This window comes from Anticarsia gemmatalis, chromosome W, assembly GCF_050436995.1.
Source record: "Anticarsia gemmatalis isolate Benzon Research Colony breed Stoneville strain chromosome W, ilAntGemm2 primary, whole genome shotgun sequence".
In the NCBI taxonomy this organism is placed as follows: Eukaryota; Metazoa; Arthropoda; class Insecta; order Lepidoptera; family Erebidae; genus Anticarsia; species Anticarsia gemmatalis.
In genome coordinates this window covers 4,970,698-4,991,301 of record NC_134775.1, presented here as the reverse complement: position 1 = coordinate 4,991,301, position 20,604 = coordinate 4,970,698, and the positions used below count along the sequence as shown (strand labels likewise).

At 39.7% G+C, this 20,604-nt stretch overlaps 1 pseudogene; it reads left to right on the top strand.

Moving 5' to 3' along the window:
* On the top strand, positions 1-7,060 carry LOC142985850 (uncharacterized; annotated as a pseudogene).
* Positions 7,061-20,604: the final 13,544 nt, after the last annotated feature.

Sequence of the window (20,604 nt, the reverse complement as noted above, 5' to 3'; positions counted from 1 at the left end):
ATGGTTCTACTATGGATGTGTATGAACTTGAAAGAGGAAGTCAGAATACAATTAGAAAACGAAACACATACCTCACCCATACATACATCACCAGAAAGTCCTTCACCATCACGCTCACAAGATCGTACTCTCTCATTATCTCACATGCAAACCCAATCTCAAATACACACACAGACATCATCACACACACACACCTCTCACACATCTACACAGACAGAGTCTGTAACACTTACATTAGAGAATGACATAGAAACATTAGAATATAGTAGCTCAGAAGTAGAAATACACATACAAGATATTACAGACAAATTTAGAGTCGCATTAACGAAATACTCAGGATTGAACCCTGCATCACGCCCCAAACTCCCTAGACTTAAATACAGCCCTAAACTCCCGAAATTAGTGAACCTATTCAATCAAAATATATTACACCGATTTCTTAATGACAATATGCAATTAACTGACATACATACCATAGTTTACTGCACAGCTGTCGTCATTACTGAGGAACTGCAATATAAAATTGTAGAATCTGCAGGCAACACAAGACGTAAAAACATTGCAAAGCCTCCATGGCAAATTAGGTTAGAATAAGATATCGAAAAACTCAGGGCAGACTGCGGCAGACTCACACAATATATCAATAATAATAGATCGCAAAAGGTAGTAAAGAGAGTAGAAGAAATATTTAGGAGTAGAATTTTACACACAAGGCACGAGAACGACAATAGAAAGCCAGAAGAATTCCTTGACACGCTAAAACAAAAGCTAGCTCTAAAAGTACATAGATTGCGAAGGTATAAGAAAGCACAGCAGCGCAAAAATGACAACATTCTGTTTAATAATAATAATAATAATAAAATCTCTTTATTGTACACAATGTACCAGGAAAATATTAAAATAAATAAATAAAAGCAATATAAACTTAAAGTAAATACAATTTCAATGCACAATCGGCGGCCTTATCGCACAAGGCAATCTCTTACAGGCAACCATAGGATGGAAAGAGATGTTTAGATAAAAAGAGGTAGTACTGCGTACACGTCACATTAACCTAATTATATGAGTCATATATATATATATATATACAGGGTGTAAATGACAGCCTACCGAATACGAAAAAAAATGACTTTAGACACGATTCTGGTGCAATCATAACTTTTAAACTCTCGCGGTGCATGTTTAATGTATAATAGAATACGGGAATTTACGGCAGGTTGCACTCGCCGTGGTCCCAGGCAGTCTGGCTGCCTGGGACCACGGCGAGTGCAACCTGCGCCGAAACGTTAGGCATTTTAAGGTAAAATGCGTGTTCGCGTTAATTCCCGTATTCTAGTATACATTAAACGATTCTGGTGCTTATGGCGTTGAAAATTTTCATCGGTTTTTTCTTGATTTTTCCGATTTTTTATGCGTTTTTTTTAATTTTTTTTGGTATTATTTCGTTAATACTACACAATGCAACATGAATATGAAAAAAATCCGTCATATTACTGTTTTTCACAAAAAACAGCAATGGATTAAAACAACGTATAAATTCGCTATCAGCTGTGCGCGGCCAACGACACCGCACCGGCGGCGGCCGGCCGCGACGGTCGACGTCACGCCGCGTACCTACGCGCGCCACACAGACACACGATTACGCACACAGCTGTCAGCCTCACACTCACTAGTATGCAGCGTTACTTAGTATTTGTTCTATGTTAAAAATGAAAATTACATAATTATCCTGCTCTCCGATAAAAGGTAAATTCATAAGATTTAAAATGTGTGATATCTTATTATTACACGTACAAATACATACAGAACGACAAAAAATCCTATTGATATTCTTTAGCGCTATAAAAATCTCTAATAAACAATTTAACATGTATTGTCGCTTTGTTCCATTTGTTCTTGCAAATTTCTATTCGATATTTACACGCTCATTCATACTTCATACAAGCGCGGTGCGACTCGAAAAGAAGATGGCCGTAGTGACGCGTGACGCCGCGACCGCGCGTGGATGTTACATAGATGGGATGCGACAAAATGGGTGCTAAGTAATTCTCCGGGGATTATGAATTATGATAAGTTAGTTTCTCTGATAAGAATATTAATGGATATTGATTGTTATCATTGTTATGTACCTACATATTTTATGGTTTAATTAAATAAACGTTTCGTGTTTATTTTATTTACTTTAAGCTGATTTTATGTTATAAATATCAAAGTATTTTAAACTTACATCAATAATGTTTGTAATGTTATTCGGTATTTGAATAAAACTACAATGCAACCAGTAACAACTGTGACAAGTAAAAATAGTAATGCCACATCAATATTTAATTGAATCTAATCTCTCGCTGGGATCCTAACTCGTCGCTCGTCACCAAATCGGCGGCGCGCGCGCGGACGGTGCGGAGGGAGCGGGTGGCGCGGGCGAGGGGCGGCGCGAGTGAGCGGAGAGGCGCCGGCGGCTCTCTTTGAATTGAATGATAGTTCGAGCAATTCGCTCGCGGAAGACGGAAGCTCTTCACCGCTGCGTTTGTTATGTCCTATTCGTCGTGTCGTGTGTGAACTACTGTGAACTGTTGTTTATTATTACTTGTTATTGTTTCGGTTTTGAGTTGTTAGTGTTTTTATTGTTATTATTTTTGTTGTTATTGTTTTCGAAGTGCAGTTGTGTTCGTAAATAGGAAGAAATGTTGATGTGTTATGTATGGTGAAGCACGTGGAAGTGCACGGCGTGCTCTGCACCTGTACGTCCGGATCCAAAGGTACTCAAACTCTCGCCATACACCAGGTATTTGCGTGTTGATAGACATTGATAACAATTTGTTTTAGCACTTTCTTATTATTGGTTACATTTTGCTATTATTGTTTGATTTCACGTAAGCCAAGTAGGTACCTACCTACTTACAATTTTACTATGAGCTATTGTAACATACGGGCCTACTTACGATACCATAAACGATACATAAGATTGTTATCTAATGATAGGGTTGCATACTAGTGAGCGCATAGACGTGGTGGTACGCGTACGTACCTACGACGCGTCGCGACATGTCGTCGCTCAGCGCGCCGCCGCCGCCAGAAGTCTCGTAGGCATGCGCGGAGATACATCGCGTTGTTCACTATACATTGAACGTTCAAAAATGACTAACTCGGGAACCAATCATTTCCGAGAAATATCGTTGGAGTAAATTTCGCGCATACAGTGTCACAAACTTACCAGTAAAGTTTTCGGTTAGCTGTCATTTACACCCTGTATGTATATATATATATATATATATATATATATATATATATAATATAAAGAATAAATAAAAATCGTATATATAAAATAGACAACATGTATAAATACAAAGGCACATACATAAATCATATATAAAATATATATAAATAATCAAATATATAATTATATTCAAACAGAGATAGCAAGAGGAGTTTATTAAGACAGTCATGGGAAAGTAAATAACTTAGAGTAGTGAAAGCTGAGAGGTATTCAAGAAGCAGTGTTTTGCATTGACAAGTAGTGTTCCTTCACCCGATTTTTAAAAATTGGCAGGCTCTATACTCGCCTAATGGATAGCGGCAGCGCATTCCACAACCGCACAGCTTGCACAGTAAATGACTTGTCTAAGAATTTAGTGGAATGCACAGGCATCTTAAGTCTTAAATTCTCCGATGATCGTAAAAACCTTGAATGCGTGTCATGTAGGAAAACAAAACGTTGTTTGAGATAGAAGGGAGTCGAGGGACTAAACAAGATATTGTACAGAAGGTAGAGAATGTGAGCATTCCGGCGTGAACGTATTGGTAACCACTTGAGCTTGTTTCGATACTCTGAGACGTGGTCATATTTGCGTAATCCAAATATGAACCTGATAAAGAAATTTTGAAGGCGCTCAAGCTTATTAAGTTGGTCCTCGGTTAGATCGGGATAGCTGACATCGGCATAATCAAGGATGGGGAAGAGAAGGGATTGTACAAGCGCGATTTTAGTGTTGATGGGGAGAAAATTGCGTAGCCTGCGCAAGGACCCCGCCGAACAAAATATTTTACGGCTGAGTTCCAGGAGTTGAGGACTCCAGGACAAGCTCTTGTCAAAACATAAACCCAGGTTTTTAATTCGGTCACTAAAAGGGATGGTTGTGCCATCAAAGATTACAGTGGGTTTCTTTAACTCCAATGAGAAGATATTTTACCGAAATCTTCAAAAACCACACACTAACACGCAGGCTACAACCACAGACACACCTACAAAGACACAATTAGAAGAATTGTGGTCCAACATATGGGAGAAGGAAGTAGAACACAATCATCAGGCGGAATGGATATTAGAAGAAGAAAATAGATGGAGTGAAATAGGGGAGATGGAGTTTGATGAAATAACACAATCAGACATAAAAAATATTACAGATAGATTACACAACTGGAAGGCACCAGGTATAGACAAAATACATAACTACTGGTTTAAAAAATTAACATCTTTACATAAACATTTGGCAACAAACTTAACTGATATTGTGCTAGGAAAACAAAATATACCAGAATTTCTTTCGACAGGAATAACGTACATGTTGCCAAAAAGCAATCACACTTCAGAACCCTCTCAATACAGACCAATAACTTGCTTACCCACCTTATATAAAATTCTAACATCAACAATAACTAGGAAAATTAATAACCATATAGAAAACAATTGTATAATAGCTGAAGAACAAAAAGGCTGTCGGCGGGGTCACATGGGCTGCAAAGAACATTGCAATTAGTCATTGACTCAACCATCCATAAACATGCTACTACAAAAAATAGAAACCTTCATTGTACCTACATTGACTATAAAAAGGCATTCGATAGTATTCCACACTCTTGGCTAATACAGATTCTCAAAATTTATAAAATTAACCCAAAAGTAACAGATTTCCTTAAAAATATAATGACCCAATGGAAAACATCCTTACACCTAACTAGCCAAAACATCACAATAACTACCAGACAAATATCTATTTTTTTTTTTTTTTTTTTTTTGTTAGCCCGTACTGTCCCACTGCTGGGCAAAGGCCTCCCCCATTTTCTTCCAGTCCCCTCTATCTCCTGCTATTCGTGTCCAATTAATATTAAAGGCATCTAGATCGTCACGCCAGCGCTTCTTGGGTCTGCCCCGACGGCGACGTCCCTCTGCAGGCACCCATTGCGTGCTGATCCGTGCCCATCTATCTGGGTGCATGCGGCTGACGTGACCCGCCCACTCCCATTTAAGCTTTGCTGTTTTTGTGCCCACATCAATAATGCCAGTCCGTGAACGTATGTCCGAATTTCGGATTTTATCTATTAATTTTATTCCAAGAACACTGCGTTCTATGGCTCTTTGGCAAACCTTGAGTTTGGACTTTTGAGACTCAGTCAGTGACCATGTTTGAGCGCCGTAAGTTAGGACGGGCAGAATACACATGTCGATAAGTTTACGCTTGAGAGACATTGGAAGGTCACCCTTCATTAGCGCTTTCATGAACCAGTAGCTCTTCCAGGCATTTTCAATCCGGCGATCGATTTCTTTGTCCTGCCTGTTCTCGAAGGAGACTAACTGGCCCAGGTAAACGTACTCATCGACATAGTGTAATTCCTGCCCGTCAACCTCGACCTTACGTTGTCTGCTGTTGGTCATTATCTTTGTCTTGGACTGATTCATCGTCAGTCCAACCTCAAGGCTTGCTGTGCTCAGGTCTTGGAGCATTTTTTCGATGTCCGTGGCAGATGGCGCGAAAAGGACGATATCGTCGGCGAATCTTAGGTTGGTAAGCCTATTTTCGCCGACCATAATGCCATTATCCCTCCATCTAACAGCTAAAGATTTAAAAACTTCTTCTAGCGTGCTTGTAAATAATTTGGGAGAGAGCGGGTCACCTTGCTTTACTCCTTTTTCTATTGCAAATGTGGGACCTAGAGAATTTAACTTAATATTCGCGGTGCTATTGTTGTATATGGTTTTTATTAGAGATATGTAAGTGCTATTTATTTCTTGGTTATGTAAAGCGGAGAAAATGTGTTGATGTTTGATACTGTCGAAGGCTTTTGTATAGTCAACGAAGGCTAAGTAGAGAGGTGTCTGATACTCTGTGTATTTTTCTATTACCTGATTTAGAGAAAATATCTATTAAAAAAGGTATTTACCAGGGCGACTCTCTGAGCCCTCTGTGGTTTTGCCTAGCCCTAAACCCTCTATCACACATGTTGCATCGTACCCGGGCTGGATATTGCCTCAAACACTCTACACAGGAAACTATAATCTCACACCTTATATACATGGATGACATAAAACTTTATTCTAGAACTGAGAAAGAAATGAAACAGTTAATTGACAAAACAACAGAATTTAGTGCAGATATTAAAATGGAATTTGGATTAGATAGATGTAAAACACTACACATTGTTAGAGGCAAAATACAGCCCGGAGACTATGCAATAGCTAATGACAACGCTATCACTGCCATGGAATCTACTGACCTATACAAATACTTGGGGTACAAACAGCTAAAAGGGATAGATCACACACTAATCAAGCAAACACTTACCACAGAATATAAACGACGAACAAACGCTATCTGTAAGACGCAATTGACCGGTAAACATCTCATGAAAGCATTGAACACTTACGCGATACCCATATTAACATACTCCTTCGGCATTATTAAATGGTCTAAAACAGATATTGAACAATTAGAAAGAACCACACGCACAACTCTCACAAAACATAACAATTTACACCCAAAATCTGCAATAGAACGACTAACCATCAAAAGGCACAATGGTGGTAGGGGTCTTATAGATAATCATCATCTATGGCAAAAGCAAATATATAATCTTAAAACATTCTTTCACACAAAATCACACACAAGTAACATTCACAAAGCTATCACACAAAACGATCACAACTACACACCACTAAACCTTAGTGACCACTCAGACACACAAGATCCTAACAATACAAACCCACAAACACAGAAACAGGAAACCTGGAAAAGGAAAGCACTCCACGGACGCCACCCACACGATCTGGAACAGGCACACATAGACACTATAGCATCCAATAAATGGCTCCAAACCGGCAACCTTTTCCCTGAAACAGAGGGCTTCATGATAGCCATACAAGACCAAATAATAAATACAAAGAATTATAGGAAATATATCATAAAAGACCCCACAGTTACAAACGATAAATGTCGGAGATGTCACAGCCAACCGGAAACTATACAACATATAACAGGAGCTTGCACAACACTCACACAAACAAACTACACACGCAGACACAATCAAATAGTCAACATCATACATAAAAACCTCGCACTCAAATATAACCTCATACAAAACACAAAAACACCATACTACAAATACACACCTGAAACTGTTCTAGAAAATGCATCATACAAACTACTATACTACGACAGAGCAATACTTACCGACAGAACCATACACTTTAACAGGCCCGATATAACACTACAAGATAAAATAACAAAAACCACTTACCTGATAGATGTAGCAGTCCCCAACACTCACAATATACAGAAGACCATCACTGAAAAAATCAGTAAATACGCAGAACTCAAAGACGAAGTCGCGAGGATCTGGAAACAAAATAAAGTTTATGTTGTTCCCATAGTTGTCTCTACCACTGGTGTCATCCCTAAATACCTACATCAATATTAAATATAAATATTATTGGACAACTCACACACGGTCATTTGATTCCAAACTAAGCAGAGCTTGTACTATGGTAACCAAATAACTGATAAACATACTTATATACTTCTAAATACATACTTATATAGATACATTAACATCCAGGCTCAGAACAAATACTCGTGCTCATCACACAAAGATTTGTCCCGGGTGGGATTCGAACCCACCACACGCGGCGCTACGGTTGTTGCGGCAAGGTGACCGCTTAAACCACTGCGCCAAACGTGCAGTAAATGCCTGAAAATTATTGACCTTAAACCTTACATAATCATCCAAAAAGCCGCAATCTTAAACACCTGTAGAATAGTCAGAAAGTTCCTGCAAATAGAAAAAAACGACTTCACACCACATCACACAACAACACAAACATAAACTGCCACACACCCTGCATTCACTTGGTGTACACCCGTAAATGCAGGTTATACCAGCTCATGAGCTGAGATTTAAAAACCTTTACCCAAAATAATAATAATAATAATAAGCCCCCTAAAACCCAACCACACGTCCTGATCGACCATCTGATCACGTGGGGGGCGGACACACGAGTGAGAACTTACTGGCGTGGCTAACGTGGCACTGGTATGGCTCGGGTTTTCTAGTTACGCGTCTGTCGTCGTCGGGTCTTCAATGCGTTTAACTACAAGATGTGTTGGGGATTTCGGTGTCGGCGGGCTCGTGACTGGAAAACTCGAGCTATAGATAGGGAGATAGGGAGGTAGGGAGGTAGGGAGGTAGGGAGGTAGGAAGATAGGAAGAAAGGGGAACCCAACCCAAGGTGGAACAGCATACGCCGAGGGCTGCGTGGCTAGGGGGGAGCCTAGTCTCTAGTATGCGGACTCTGTATACCGGGGGAAATTCAGTTTTAAATACCCTTACTGTAGTGAATGCAGGGCTCTGCCACAGCGGACCGTTTGTCCCTAGCTTCTCGTGGGAATAGGATGAATAATAACGTAACAAGAAAATATAATCTAAGGTCGCTGCCCGGGGGTCGCCGGGGTTCATCTAGTGATAATGTTCGTATTAATAGTAGGAAAAAGACCGTAAATAATCTAGCAGCAGTCGAACAAACTTCCATTTCATTATCAGACTCTTCATTGTTTCCTTCAATTCCTTCAACGGCTCCTTCTTATTGTAAATCTCCATTACCTAGTTCTATAGAAACTTCATCTTCCATTCAATCTGCTCAGCTAGTGAATGTTGCACGGGAGACAGAGATTGTCAATGAACCTGTGCCCACCACCAGCTCTTTAGGAATTCGTAGAAAGTGGACACCTGAAATGAATGAATTCATACTACGAACCTACCTCTATCTTACAAATATTGAAACATATAAAAACGCTTACCTTCAACCACTGCACACAAAGTTTTTAGAAAAGTTTCCTACAATGGAAGTTAGTCGGCAAAGGATAGGAGACCAGCGACGAGCTATTATCAGACAAAAATTACTATGTCAAAACACTATAGATAGAATTTACGATGAAGTGAGAGACGAATTACGAGTTGTTCAGAACCAGGTAGTACGACACTCAACACAAAATAATAACTCACAACCAGATCAACGACTTAGATGGACAAATGAGCAGAATGAGGCAATCATTAAAATTTACTTTAAAAAAACTCAACTTGAAACCAATAAAACAGTTTACAGAAAGCACTTACATCAAGAATTTATTAGTTTATTTCCTGATTTTTCTCATGTTACTGAACAAAAAGTTGCAGACCAAAGAAATAACCATAATAAATAATAAGTATGTTAGTGACGCTAGGTTGAAAGAAATTAAGAGTGAAGTAGCTGAAGAATTACATATAACAACACCTACACTCGAAGACACACATAACACTGTCAGAGAGCCAGTACAGACTGAACAAGGGGAAGAACCTTGCTTTTTAGCAAGTTTAGATTTAGAAAACATTATAGATTCTGACACACATCATAGAAACATGCTTACTGGAAGCGGACGTATACTTAAACTCGCGCAAAATATTAAAATCACAATTAAAGCTTTACAAGTGAAAGTAGATCTTATTTAGTGCAATTTAAGGTACTTTTAACAAGTAGTATACATCAGTAATATCGACGCGTAATTAACAACAGCAGCGCGCACGCAGCACCGCTCACCCCCTCGGCAGAAAGAGAGCTACCGATATTTTTTATCTCGCTTGCGTACGCTCGGTTTTATCACCGCGTCACAATGAGCGAACTAAGAACACCGCCTCAGAGCACATTCACAAGCGGAAGCGGGAATAGCAGCGGATCAGTTCCCAACTTATCAACTTATAGTGCTGACGAAGATTTTTATAACGTCAATGTAAGAAAACGTAAGGAGCGAATAGAAGAAATTGACTATAAAAAGGACTTCGAACAATTTCGCATTGAAATGATGAAGTATCTCGAAACTTTCGGAAAGACCCAAAATTACAATTTGAACCTAATTAGAGAAGAAATATCGGAGATAAAAAACGAAATCAAAACAATAAAATCAACAACAGAGAATTTCACATTACGCTTTGAACACCTTAATACTGAAATCGAGAATATCAAATCAAAAACTACAAAGACCGAAAATCGATGACGAAAGTCAACAACAGATCACAAGCTCAACATCAAAATCGCCAAACTTATGTCACGAAGACCTCATCCTTGAATTAAAAGATCGATGCGACCGAGAGAAAAATATTGTACTTGTGGGTATCTCGGAATTAAATGACAAAAATTCGAAGTCGCGGCAGAAACACGACAATGATGAAGTATTAAAACTAATAACACTGCTTCATGAAAACTGTCCAAAGCCAATAAAAACAATGAGACTAGGCAAATATATGCCGAATAAACATCGACCTCTCAAAGTTTACTTCGATAACACATACATATGCACCTAAATGTCTTTTGCGAAACAAATCGAAACTACTCGAGACTACACACATCTACTCAGACCAAACTCCAATACAAAAGCAACATCTGCTATCGTTGAAGGATGAATTAAAAACTCGAACAGAGAACGGTGAGAAGAATCTTGCTATGAAATATGTAAAAGGAGTACCGAAAATAGTTGTTGTGGACCAAAAAAACTAACACCGAATTCAGTACCAAAGATAAAAGTTACCGAGAGAATTAATACAGGATTATCTCATCAACTAGTAGATATGTAAATACGAAAATATCCCAGTTTATGCATCGTCATTGAGAATCTTCTACACCACGCAGCATTCGTACATCAGGAAAACTGGATGAAATAAAATGCATAATAAAAGCCATACCAGCGACTACCCACTTATTAATATTTACCGAAACGTGGATTAACTCGGAAAGTGATGCAAAATTATACCAAATACCGAACTATGAACATGTTTACAATTAAAGACGGAATCGCAAGGGAGGTGGAGTCTCAATTTACGTGCATACCAGTATCAAATCTATATCTATACTAATATTATAAAGCTGAAGAGTTTGTTTGTTTGTTTGTTTGTTTGAACGCGCTAATCTCGGGAACTACTGGTCCGATTTGAAAAAATCTTTCATCTATACTAATATTATAAAGCTGAAGAGTTTAGGAGCAGAGTACCAGTGAAAAATGTTACAAAAACGGGGAAAATTATGATTCTCTTATGTTTTTTTTTTTTTTTTTGACAACTCACACACGGTCATTTGATTCCAAACTAAGCAGAGCTTGTACTATGGTAACCAAATATCTGATAAACATACTTATATACTTCTAAATACATACTTATATAGATAAATTGACATCCAGGCTCAGAACAAATACTCGTGCTCATCACACAAAGATTTGTCCCGGGTGGGATTCGAACCCACCACACGCGGCGCTACGGTTGTTGCGGCGAGGTGACCGCTTAAACCACTGCGCAAAACGTGCAAGCGAAGTTGCGCGGGTCAGCTAGTATGATATAACCGAAGAATTGTGTGACGATGGGAACCATTACCTGTGGATATATATAGACAAACTATCATTGAACGTCGGCGCGATTTACAAACCAGGAGAAACCAACATAAACAACTTCTTAGACACATATATACCGCAACTAGAACGCCGAAGGAGATCGATTGTACTGGGCGATTTCAATATCGACTTATTGAATAAAAACAGTAATGCAACAAAATATCTAAATGAAATAAAACAGGCCGGCTATGAAATACTCAACAGCATTACCAAATCATTTAGTACCCGAGATACAAGCACAACAAACACAATTCTGGACCACATATGTACCAATATCATGCATGCATGCATGCATTCAACATCGCAATAATTGAGTCAAATCTCTCAGACCACAAGCAGATATTTCTTGAAATAGGAAGATTACCAACAAATACTAACAAAAAAGTATCGTATAAGGCCCTGGATTACGAAAACCTATATAAGAGTTCACTTACAGCAAGTTAGAACAATGATGACAACGACTACTACTATTTGGAGAGATTTATCTTAGAGCAAATAGAAAACAACAAGAACAATAAAACAAAATTTCTAAATCCACCTCAGAAAGATTGGATAAATAAAGATATCATAAACGCTATTGAAGAAAGGAACATTCTTTGGAAACAAACAAAACTATACCCTAATGATGAAAACTTAAGGAAAATCTTCGTAAAACAGCGACAAAATGTTAAGTATTTAATCAGAAATCATAAGAAAACTCACTACTTTAATTTATTTCAGAATAATTACAATCAATCTAAGAAAATGTGGGCACTAATTAATAATTTGGGATTGAATAAAACAAAAGTCAGCGCTGCTCCTCCCAAACTAATGTCGAGCTCCGGATAAATCACAGAAGGTAACTCATGTGACTTTTTCAACCAATTTTTCTCATCAATAGGCGCCGATCTAGCCAACAAAATACCTGACAAATATCACACACACACAGGCAACACGCTCATGTACGAACACAACTACACTCACGAACAAAAGTTAAGTGTACTACCTCCATGTACCGCGTCAGAGATATCAAAAATTATTGACGAGCTTGATAGCAACACCAGTACTGGCTTAGACGGCGTTAGCACCAAAGCAATTAAGTGTTTAAAAAATATTATTGTGGACAGATTATCGTCTTGCATAAATGAGTGCTTGGCGGCTGGTATTTACCCAGATACACTAAAGGTTGTAAAAGTCAGTCCTATTTACAAATCGGGAGATAGAACTGACCCAAATAACTACAGGCCCGTGTCGGTTCTACCTGTTATATCTAAGATATTTGAACGCGTCCTATACACTCGATTAAATAACTATTTGTCTGAAAAGAAGTTCTTAATTACCGAACAATACGGATTTCGCGCTAAGTCTAGTACACTCTCCGCCGCTGTAGATTTAATAACAAAAATTAATACTTCCGTAGATCAGGGAAACTTTTCCTTAGGGATTTTTATTGATTTAAAAAAAGCGTTCGATACTGTGAGTCATAAAAAGCTATTAGAAAAATTACACAGCATAGGGGTTACAGACATGGCCCTCGCAATGTTTAAATCCTATTTAGAAAACAGACGGCAGGTTGTTAAAATAGATACCTACACTAGCCCGACCAAAACAGTAACATACGGTTGCCCACAAGGCTCGATAATTAGTCCGTTATTGTTCTTAATCTATATTAACAATGTTAACAAAATAGGACTAACAGGTGACCTAACTTTGTATGCGGATGACACTTGTTTGTTTTACTTTGACATATCACTTCATAACATTATAGCAAATGCTCAAAAGGACTTGGATATTCTCAATGAGTGGTTAAAGTATAATCTCCTCACAATTAACATCATCATTCTAAAACATCATTCATGATTATAACTGCTAAAAATAAGCGAATACCTGATTTTACACCGCTCAAAATAAACGACACCATTATAAAACAATCGCATCTCGAAAAATATCTTGGTCTATGGCTTGATGATAAACTTACATGGAAGTCACACATTGATCACGTCAAAACAAAACTCACATCTATTCTAGGAGCTTTACGGAAAGTATCAAACTACATTCCTAACAAAGTACGTAACATACGTACAACGTACAACTCGTTAGTTAAATCGTATCTAGAATACCTAATCGAAATATGGGGTTCAGCCGCCGTATCAAACCTTACTTCGCTACAAAGACTTCAAAACAAAATAATAAAAACATTGTTTCACTATCCTTACCTTACACCTACAAAACATATATATAAAAAAACTAACCTATTAAATATTCGACAGCTTTATATATACAATACATGCATTCTTATTAAAAATATTACCTCAAATTTAATACAAACAAACATACAGATACCAAAAAAAGCTATGTCACATAATTTAGGAAATCAACATAAACTACAACTTTGTAAAATAAGAACTAATTATGGAAAGAGAACGATATTGTCTGGAGGAGCACAACTGTTTAATAGATTACCTAATGATATTAAGGAATATGATAACATAAATATGTTTAAATGTAAACTTAGAGAACACGTACTATGTAACCACTTCTAACATTCTAGAGGCTATTGTTAATGTTATTTAATGTATAATTATAGATGACTTAGGTATTTCCCCTCAATATGTAAGCCGCATTTTTGCCAATCTAGTTTAGTTATTATAGATTCCAGTACAGCAATGAACAGTGTTGGGGACATTGGGTCGCCCTGTCTCACGCCTCTCTTAATAGGAAAGCTTGGGCCAATTTTTTCTAGCTTGACTCTACTAGAACTGTTGCTATATATACTTTTAATTACCAGTATGTAGTTGTTGTTTACTCCTTGCTGCTTGCTCTAGCGTGTACCAAATACTTGAGTGTGATACAGTATCAAAAGCTTTTTTGTAATCAATATAGGCAATATGTAGAGTTTTTTGTTGTTCTTGGTACTTTTCTATTAGTAAATCTAGGGTGTGGATATGGTCAATTGTAGAAAATCCTTTTCTGAAACCAGCTTGTTCGACAGATTGTGATGCTTCCAAGTTACACCAATTTTTCTATTTATAAGAGTCGAGAAGATCTTGTATAGACATGGTAGAAGACTAATTGGTCTGTAGTTACCAATATCGTGAGATGCTCCTTTTTTGTACAGTAGAATTATGTTTGACTCGGACCATTGTGCAGGTATGGTAGCTGACTCTATGATACGATTGAACAGGTATGTTAGCGGTGTTGACAATAGAGCACATGCAGTTTTTATAGCCTCGTTAGTGATGTGGTCTGGACCAGGGCATTTTTCTATTTTTAATTTATTTATTGTTTCAGTAATTTCTGTAGTGTCAAATGGTGGTATTGTACAGTCTGCTGTTTCTGCATTAATATAATTTGTGTTTATGTAACGGCGTATACAAGTCGGTTGGAATAAATATTGGAGTCTTAAGGAAGTATTTAAGAGCAACATGCCAGTAAATTTAAAAACAAAAGTCATGTCTTCATGTATCTTACCATGTCTTACTTATGGTTGTCAAACCTGGAAGTATACTACAAAGATAAGGCACAGACTAACTACATGTCAAAGAAGTATGGAACGCAGTATGCTCAATATAAGAAAGATACAAAAAATCAGACATACCAAAATTAGACAAACAACAAAAGCCACAGACATTTTAAACTACTCCATGAAACTCAAATGGAAATGGGCAGGACATGCAGCACGAATGCAAGATGAGAGGTGGGCAAAGAGGGTGACAAGGGGCCCGGTCCATCAGGCAAACGCCACAGAGGCAGACCACTAACAAGATGGCATGACGAAATAACCAAGATAGCTGGCCCAGATTGGCTACAAAAAGCACAAAATAGGGAACACTGGAAATCTTTGGAGGAGGCCTTCACCCAAGGAGGTGTTCCAGATTAATACACTTACTTATTTTAAAAATTTTAAGATAGATACAGATTTTTTTTACGAGTATTTTTATTATAAAGAGGTATTTAGTTTGTATTTTGTACAAATAGAACATTTGTTAACTTATTTTGTTACAACTTTTCTCTGTTCTAAAATCTCTGTTATAACATCAGTACTAAAATGTCTTACCTACAAAACTGTAATTATTTATATCTGCATGTATTTTTTCTATCTGGGAATAAAAAGGCTTATTTTTTTTATTTATTTATAATCAGAGATGTGTATGAAATAAATAAATAATGTAAAACTTTTTATTTACCTTTGTTGTTGCAACCAAGCTGATTTATACTATCTGATAACTTAATGCCTTGACTGCCTCCGTGGCGCAGTGGTTTAGGTCACCACGCCGATACCACTGCATCGGGAGGTCGTGGGTTCGATTCCCACACGGGACAATTATTTGTGCGATCCACAAATAATTGTTTCGGGTCTGGTTGTGCTTTGTGTCCGTTGTTTGTAAAAGTTGCCGCGACACAAGAGCAATTCTTAGTGCGGGAGTTGTCTTTAAAAAAAAAAAAAAAAAAATACCCCATAGAACAGTTTGTTTTATAATATAACAATCTAGTAGTAGGAACAATGACTCAAGTAAAATCTGCCGGAGAGAAGTTGGCTACAAATGGTTTAACAGCAGCTATCAGCTCTTTATTAACGCAAAGAATTGGAAATGTAGACATAAGACTACTACTAGTCACTACGATGACGACAGTAATATTCTACAATAAATGATTGGCGATACGTCAATGTTCGCCTCCGCCTGCCCCGTCGAATCCCCGGGGTGATATTATGAATAAATTAACATTCAAACAATATTTGCGAAAATATTAACATTTTAATGTTGTGATGATGGCATAACCTATAAAAATATAAACTCAAATTACTCAGGATCTCCGGCGCGCCTAATGAAAATATTTATATATTTAAAGTCGGGAATGAATGCTGCATATTATAACATTTTTTTTATTTGAAGACGCAACATTTTAAAATTAGTGATTATGATGTATGAGATTTTGCAATTGTTCTTTAACCCATTCCTGTCCCGCTGCTAGGCAAGGGACTCCTCCCGTAATGAGGGAGGGGTTAGGCTTTAAGTCCACGCTGGCCAAGTGCGGGTTGGGGACTTTGCATACCCTCAATAAATGAATTAAACAAATTTTAGACATGCAAGGTTTTTTTTTTTATTTGGGAAAGTAAACAGTAACATAATATATTGTTTTACATGGAAATATAACTATAGATCTAACAAATATGTTACCAACTACATTCTCCACATATAAACAGAAGACAAAGATAGTTATATAGTTTTACAAATAAAATGAGAAAAAAAGATAAAGAAATAATAATAACATTATATACGTCCTCAGCCACACTTACAAAAGTAATAAATATTTTGAGTAGTTACATACTTATAGATATAGAGATAGAAAATACTTAATCAGACACATTAGTACACATGGTCCTGAGTAGGGTTTTAAATTTGCCAACAGATAAGAAAAATATGTCCAGACTACTGAATTTCTTATTAAAGTTATTTGTCATGCGACGAAATGGAGCTCTCATTCCAGCATTTGTTCGAGCTTTGGTGACAGCAAACAGTGGACGCCTTCGAAACTCTCGTCCCTGTACAGTTCTAGGTATTATATAGCTGAGCTTGTTACAAATATCCAAACAATCATAAGAGTGGTTACATAATTTATATAAAAACATTGTTTCGAGAAAAGTACGTCTTGACATCAAAGACAGGAGGTTATATTTAGTAAGTAAATCATTATAAGACATTGAATAATTATCATTATTAGACTACAGCAGCGATAGTGCATTGATCTTAAAAACTTACGTTGTAAACTTTCTATAAGATGCGTGTATTTATCATAGTAGGGATTCCACACCGGAACTGCATATTCCAATTGACATCTGTAACGCGAGAACGTTTCCGAACGTTCGCCATAACGTTTGAACATTTCCGAATGTTCGCCGGTCTCGCTCGCGTCCGGTTCCGCCACGCCATACCACGCGTCGCTCGCCGCTCGGGCAGTCAGTCGGCCTACCTCGCTCGAACGCGGCGCATACGCACGCGCTCTCGTAATTGATTTTAACCTCTTATTGTAATCTCTTATAAGTTATTGTAATTTCTGTACAGTGTCGCCTTACTCGAATATACCTTGTTGCTACTAAACGTCGTGAGAACTTTATTTAACAACCTCCCTTATAAATTGCGCCCAACTAGTGGCACGTGCTCGGAAACGGTAGCCATTACGATACCAACCGACGCGAGTACGCACATAACCAGTGGACTGTTCTACCGCTCATCGTTTGGTAAGTCGTCGTGCGTTATATATCGGTGAGAAGACGCCGCCGAAAACACGCCAACGTGCCTCCAACAACGATGGTTCCAGCAGCGAAGAGGACAGCCACGTGGTTGCGAACCCCGCGAGCGCGATCGACGCGGCCACGCCCACACCTACGACGAGTAGCAACGTGATCTCCATGTCCGAGGAGCAATTCACGCGACTGCTATCCAGCGCCATGAGGAGCGTCATTTCGCCGGCACCGACGCCAGATTCGCCGACCAGCGAGAGGATGGGACCGACTCAACCTGCCGCCACGCACGCCGCCGGCGTGGCGAACCTGCACAGCAACTTCACCCGGTGCACGGCTCGTTTCGACGGAGCCGCACGCGGCGCGGAAACACTGGAAGCTTTCGTCGAGAGCGTACTCGTGTTCAAGGAGTGCGCTAGCGTGTCCGACGAACACGCCCTACGAGGTTTGCCGATGTTGCTGACGGGAGATGCCGCCGTGTGGTGGCAAGACGTCAAATCAACGGTGGAAAACTGGGACGACGCGATACGCCGGCTGCGATTCATGTACGGCGCCCCTCACCCCGCTCACCGGATCTTCCGAGAGATCTTCGCTCGTGAACAAAGTGACGACGAAAGTGCCGACAAATTTATTTCGCGAGTGCGGTCGAAAGTGTCACGTTTACCGTACGATATACCCGAGACAATGATACTCGATATTGTATACGGCTTGTTAAATCGCAAAATCCGCAAACGTTTGGCGCGCGATAGCGTAAGTAGCGTCGACTGCCTGCTCGAGCGAGCGAGATATGTTGAGGAGACGTTAAACGAAAATTCCGCGTGTTCACAAAATGTAAACATTAACCCTCCACCGCCTGAGGTTGTTCGAAATAACCCTCCGCGTGCCACACCCATCTCTAGTTCAAACGTAAGTACCGATTTGGTTTCAAAACGTGTTCGACCACGTTGTACATCGTGTAGACTTTTTGGGCATTCTGTAGATGAGTGTAGGAAAAATTCGAAGCAAAGTGACCGGAATATTGCAAAAGCGCCATAGTCATGTTACGGCTGTGGCCGTGAGGGAGTGATTCGTTCGAAGTGTCCATCATGTAAAAGCGTCCCCTCTTCCGACAATGCGCATTTCCAAAGCGCTGTCACCGACGAATCCAACGCGCACCCCACGGTTAAGGTAGAGATTGCGTCTTTAGTAGATGTTGTGGTGTTAGATACCGGTGCCACCGAGAACCTCGCCAGCCCAGGGTTGTACCACATCCTACTTAATAGAGGTACTAAGTTTACAGAAACGCGCCAGAGTGTCGCCCTCGCCGATGGGATTCCACAGTTTTGCGAACTGCTGCGGTGCGACACTGAAATCACGATCCAAGGTCGTGTTATACCTACAACTTTCCTAGTGATGCCAGAAGCTGACAATAGAACACTTCTAGGACAGGATTTCATCGCTAAGGCTGGGATATTATTGGACCTCCAGCACAGCTGTTGGTATTTTAATGACTCCCCCGGAACAAAGTTTAACTTTATTAAATCTTATAAGCTTTTGCCCACCAGCAACGCCGAGCTAATGAGCGTGAATACCATCGGCTTGGCGCTGAGAGAAGATGAAGGGACGAAGCTGTCACCGGCGCAGAGATCGCAGCTTAACCAGCTCATCATCGATAAGGCCGACCGCTTCGCAACCGAGGGACCACCAACAAGCTAAGCCGTCTACCGCATTCGAGTCGACGAGAAGCAGGAACCGACCGCTTCCCCGCCGTACCGAATGTCACGAATGAAAAAACAGCTGTTAGACCACAAGTTGGAGAAGCTGCTACAAGCCGATGTTATAGAAGAGTGTGAGTCGCCGTGGGCCGCCAACGTGGTTCTAGTCGCGAAGAAAGATGGCGGAGTCCGTTTGTGTGTCGACTACAGGAAGCTCAACGCAGTAACAGAACCAGACCGCTACCCGCTACCGCGCATAGAAGACATACTCCACACAGCGAAGACGACCAATTACATGACCACGCTCGACCTCCACTCAGGGTATTTTCAAGTTTGTGTGGCGGAAGAAGACCGCGACAAGACAGCTTTTGTTACCCCCTCCGGCACCTTTAGATTCAAGAGAATGCCTATGGGCCTGCGAAATTCCGGCGCTACCTTTCAACGGCTGATCGACAGATTCAAATCGAACTTGATGGTTCCAGTCATCGAACAGACGGAGCGCGAAGACCCCGAAGGCCCTGAAGAGCAGACAGATCCTGAACCCACCAGGAGTAGACCTGTGGCAATTTTGGGTTATCTGGACGACTTAATCGTTTTGTCACCTACTTACGACAGCCACATTGAAGATCTCAAGGCAGTTCTCGACAGACTCGAAAAGTTTGACCTGCGAGTCAATCGTAAGAAGAGTTGTTTCGCCCGAGATTCAGTGAAGTTTCTAGGCCACATCATCGTTCCTGGCGGCCTACAAGTAGACCCAGAGAAGACCTCGGCGATTGGTGACATGCCCGCCCCAAGAAACGAACGACAATTGAAAGGCTTCTTAGCTACATCCAGCTGGTTCCGTCGCTTCGTGCCGAACTACGCCGCGATCGCCAAACCCCTGACCGACCTTCTTAAGAAGAGCAGTGTTTAGAAGTGGCATGAAGAGCAACAAACAGCTTTCGAGCGTATCAAGGAACACCTGATCACCGCACCCATTCTACGTCAAGCAGACCAGTCGAAACCG